Source organism: Hyperolius riggenbachi, chromosome 3, assembly GCF_040937935.1.
Source record: "Hyperolius riggenbachi isolate aHypRig1 chromosome 3, aHypRig1.pri, whole genome shotgun sequence".
Lineage (NCBI taxonomy): Eukaryota > Metazoa > Chordata > Amphibia > Anura > Hyperoliidae > Hyperolius > Hyperolius riggenbachi.
This window is the reverse complement of record NC_090648.1, coordinates 277,989,732-277,995,416: the sequence shown is the minus strand read 5'-3', so window position 1 is coordinate 277,995,416 and position 5,685 is coordinate 277,989,732.

The following is a 5,685-nucleotide window of genomic DNA, read 5'->3' as shown; positions in this document are numbered from 1 at the left end:
CCAGGCAGCGCTGAGGGGTGGATCGGGACTCCCTTAGACGTCACGACGTCCATGATGTCCTCCCGCCCCGTTGCCATGGTGACGGGGGAAGCCCTCCAGGAAATGCCATTCTTTGAACGGTATTTCCTGATCGCCGGAGGCGATTGAAGAAGGTAGGGGGATGCCGCTGCACAGCGGCTATCATGTAGCGAGCCCTAGGCTCGCTACAGGATTTAAAAAAAATTCAAAAAAACGGCTGCGCTGCCCCCTGGCAGTTTTTAACAGACCGCCAGAAGGGTTAAGCAATATCAGTTGCCTGGCTGTCCTGCTGATCCTCTGCCTCTAATACTTTTAGCCATAGAGCCTGAACAAGCATGCAGCAGATCAGGTATTTCTAACATTATTGTCAGATCTGAGAAGATTAATTGCATGCTTGTTTCTGGTGTTATTGAGACACTACTGCAATCAATAAGATCAGCAGGGCTGCCAGGCAACTGGTATTGTTTAAAAGGAAATAAATATGGCAGACTCCATATTCCTCACTTAAAGGGACCCTGTGCATTGCAGAAAATTAAAAGATTACACTTACCTGGGGCTTTTTCCAGCCCACCGCAGACGGAGAAGTCCCCCGGCGTCCTCCTGGCTCCTTTCCATATGCCTCCGCCAGCCCCAGTTACCGGGCGAAACCCAGGCCGGGTGTCGGGCCGGCTCTTCCCGGTTCCCGACGCTCGTCGTCACCATGCCGGCCGCTTCGCGTTATCACGGCGGCTGGCATGACAGGTCTGCGCATGAGCCGTTTTCCGCGTATGCGCAGACCTGTCACGCCAGCCGCCTTGATGACGCAAAGCGGCCGGCGTGATGACGACGAGCGTCGGGAACCAGGAATAGCCGGCCCGACACCCGACCCAGGTGTCGCCGGTAACAGAGGCCGTTGGAGACATACGGAGAGGAGCCAGGAGGACGCCGGGGGACCTCGCCTCCTACGGTAGACTGGAAAAAGCCCCTGGTAAGTGTAATTTTAAATTTTTTGTTACTGCTCAGGGTCAGTTTAAATGGGCACCTAAACAGAGGGATATGGGCGTTTCTTTTTAAACAATACCAGTTCCTTGTCAGTCCTGCCGATCTCCTTGACTGCAACAGTGGCTGAATCACACACCTGAAACAAGCATGCAGGTAATCCAGTCTGACTTCAGTCAGAGCACGTGATCTGCGTGCTTGTTCAGGGGCTGTGGCTAAAAGTATTAGACACAGGATCAGCAGGAGAGTCAGGCAACTGGTATTTTAAAAGGAAAAACCCGTATCCTCTCAGTTTAGGTTCCCTTTAAAGGATCACTTAAGTCACTGTAAAAAAATGAGTTTTACTCACCTGGGGCTTCCAGCAGCCCCCTGCAGCTGTATCGTGCCCACGCCGACTCCATCAGATGCTCCTGGCCCCGCCGGCAGCCACTTCCAGTTTCGGCGACAGGAGCCGACAGGCCAGGAACGCGAGTGATTCTTTGCATTCCCGGCCACAATAGCGCCCTCTATGCTGCTATATGCTATAGCAGCATATAGGGCCGGGAATGCGAAGAATAACTCGCGTTCCCGGCCTGTCGGCTCCTGTCGCCGAAACTGGAAGTGGCTGCCGGCGGGGCCAGGAGCATCTGATGGAGTCGGCGTGGGCACGATACAGCTGCAGGGGGCTGCTGGAAGCCCCAGGTGAGTAAAACTCATTTTTTTAGTGAATTAAGTGTCCCTTTAAGTTGTCCTTGAAGAAATACATATAGCAGCCTCCATATTCCTACAGGTTAGTTGCCCTTAAAGTGAACCAGAGACGAAGCATCCTCATGTATTTTACTATATATATATATATATCTATATCAGTGGTAACATTAGAGAAAACACCTACCCTGCTCTCTGTTTCATTATTTACTGTTCAGATTGCTTCTAATCAGCTCAGATAAAATCCCAGACTGAGCATTCAGTCTGGCTTTGCTATAATGATTCCTGAGCAGAGCCACAAGGGGGCAGGCTTGGGCTTGAAAAGACAGCACAGAAGGCAGACTCAGCTATAAAGATTCCTAAACAAAGCCAGACTGAATACTCAGTCTGGGATTTTATCTGGGCTGATAAGAAGCAATCTTAACTAATGAAACATAGAGCAGAATAGGTGTTTTCTCTAAAATACATGAGAGTGCTTAGTCTCTGGTTCCCTTGAATGCAAATAGAGACTGGCGTGCAATACAGTCCTTGTGAAAATGATCACATCCTTGTGAAGTATACTTTCACCTTGTTGGATGAATTTTATATCTGTCATGTAATACTATAAAGAAATGCATTGGATACCTGCTGTACTGTACATTGCCTGGCAGCAATAAGGGCAGCCTGCAAATCTGCTGGACATTTTGGTTAACACTAGCAATGTTGAATAGCATGCAAATAATTTTGAGTTGATGCAGGATTATGCAAATGTATGCAACTTGAAAAGGAAGTTATTGAATCCCACTTCAACTTTATTTGATTGGTCCATTTTCAAGCTGCATATATTTGCATAAAAATTTACCATAACCCTATTTTTACGGTTTCTTCAATCTCCTCTTATTTATCTACAGGCTCAGAGCCTGGCTGACACATGAAACAGAGGTTGAATCAGGGCTCTTAAAGTTCAGTAAGTCAGCACCTATTCAGTAGGAGACCTTGGGCAAGTTTAATCGTATAATCTGCCTAGTAACAACTTAGTCATGACTGCTGACAACTTCCTGTAAACATTAATCTAATGCGAATTTTCGGGCAAGTAACGCGAAAATTCGCATTGCCTATACAAAGCATTGTACGCGAATCGTACATGATGTCCGAAAAAATGATACAGGACCTCAGATTTTTCCACGCGTACGAAAATTCGCATACAGTGGAAACGGCTGCATTGACTAACAGTTTTAAAATCTATGCGAATTTTCTGAGCAGAAAAACTGACACAAAACGCACAAGTGGAAACCTAGCCTAACACTGCTACTACCATCCTAGTGGCTGCAGCCCTGGCGCTTTGAGTCCGCTAAGACAGTGATCTGCAAACTTGGCTCTTCAGCTGTTAAGGAACTACAAGTACAACAATGTATTGCAGGAGTCTGACTGCCACAGCCATGATTCATAAAGGCAAATGCATTGTGGGACTTGTAGTTCCTTTACAGCTGGAGAGCCAAGTTTGCAGATCACTGCGCTAGGAGAAAAGCGCGATATAAATGTTATTGGTCTTGTCTATTTGTCTTATATACTTCTAAGTCTAAGCTACAACTGGTCTGCATACTCTGGAAGATGAATGGCTTGGCTATAAAATAAAAAACAGACAATCTGATGCTTCGGTTACCTGATGCTTTGTTTTCTCTGAAGCCGCATTCACAGTAGGACGCTGCATTGTAATGCAACGTTAAAGTCACAACGCAGCATTACAACGCACAAAAGAGGTGGTAAGGCACATTAACACTGCGTTACCATCGCATACAGTAGGTAGGTAGGAAACCATTCAGGCAATGAAAAGTATGCTTTCCTGTACCTGGTAACAAGTTTAGAGGTAACGCATTGCAAGCAGGGAGTTACCATAACGCTACAGGTTACAATGCGATGCTAATGTCACACTGTGAACAACGCATAGAATTAGCATTGCAGTGCGGTAAGCTGACTTATAAGAGTTTATAACGCAGCTCCGCAATGACCCACTGTGAATGCAGCCTGAAGACCCAATTACTAGGGTTAGAATTAGGGATCATCAATGAGATTCAAATAATGCTGATTTGATGTAGTATTATGCAATTTATAAGCAGATGTATGCAGCTTGAAAATGGACTGAATTTTGACAGCAGGATTTAATTTTTATTTGCAAGTTGCATGTATTTGCCCACAAAATCTGTGTACCAGGTCTGTAGAGTCAGTATAAAAATCAGCAGACTCCAACTCCGAAGTTTGATTCCACCAACTCCTCTAATTTCCATCTAACAATATTGTTCATTGAAATGATGTAACATTAAAGGCATCACTGCATATCAGTTGGGTTCTGGCATGTAGCCAGTCCACCTTGCAGAACAAGGCATCTGCCTTTTGTATAGAAAATGCCAGGCCATTTTCTGTAAGGCGAAAGAGCTGTGCACCAGAACCCAGCCAATACAGGTTTTTACTGAACCTTATTAATACAATGTGTTGGGGCATGATCACTTTTAAGCATTAGTGTACATCTGTGCTTTTTATCTACACCAGAGATGCACTTTAAAACATAAGAATATAGCTGTAGACTAGTAGTTGAACACAAATCAACACTAGTCCTTGGTAGAGGGTGCAGACAGGAACAAAGAAGATCCATCAGGCCCTTGTCAATCATAGCCCTCTTTCAGTTGGGAGGCTGAACTGCGCACGTGCAAAGTCCAGTCTCCCGTCTGCCATCCACCAGTGCAGTTTAAATGCAGCCGAATTGCAACGGTAATAACACCAAGCATGTCAAGTGCTGACACGTGGTTGGCGGCAAAGGACCACAACATTTTGAGTCTGTCGAGTACATATATGTGACCCCTTCACCATTTTTATATTGAATACATCATATCTCATAATCTGTGCTTCTCCCTCATACAGCCATCTCTGCAGGCATGACAACTGAACTCAGAATAACCCTGGAATTCGTATTTTTCATATTTCATGGTTTTCTAGGCACTGCGAGCATCCAACAGAACCATTTGGTCAGTTATGCCCGGTCTGGCAAAAACTCCAAGATGTTTGCAGGCGATTCGCACATACAGCCACTGAGAAGTAAAAGGTTCTCAGCAATATTTTGTGGTTTAATATTCATGTTTCATATTTATGAATTCATAACGCCGTACTGAACACAAATATGCAACTCATTTATTGATAGGATTTAGGAGCACTGATAAATTGGTGTACCAGATATTCTGACAAATTTCTCTCTTGGATGGGGGACTGCCCACAGCTTAACTTGCATCAAGGCTGGACTTTGCTGGTCATAGCCACTCCCAGCTGCACAGCGAGTAAAATTCAGCGACTAAAAGTGGGTACACACATCAGATAAAAGTCTTTGGAAAATGAAAGATCACAGACCAATTTTACCCCCTTTCATGTAGCATGAGAGCATACTCTACACAGTCTATTCTATTGAGCTGAGCTGCCCATCAGATAAAAATCTTTGCAAGGTGCTGTACACATGCAAAAGAGAAGTATCTGCAAAAGGGATCCGTTCCTGCAAAATGCATTCATAGTCTATGATATTTGCAGATCTCATACACACCTTGTTTAATGGACAATCATCTGCAGATCAGATCCACCAGGATGGATCTATGGATCTGCAGATATCAGACTATGAATGCATTTTGCAGGAATGGATCTTTTGCAGGAACGGATCTGTTGCATGTGTACAGCATCTTTGTGTACAGCATCTTGCAAAGATGCTTAAAGAGACTCTGAAGCGAGAATAAATCTCGCTTCAGAGCTCATAGTTAGCAGGGGCATGCGTGCCCCTGCTAAACCGCCGATATCCCGCGGCTAAACGGGAGTCCCTTCACCCTAAACCCACCCCTGCAAAATAAACGACCAAATTGGTCGTAAATTTTGCTCTTCCTGGAGGCAGGGCTAACGGCTGCAGCCCTGCCTATCAGACGCGCATCGCCGCCTCTCCCCCACCCCTCTCAGTGAAGGAAGACTGAGAGGGGCGGGGGAGAGGCGGAGGTACGT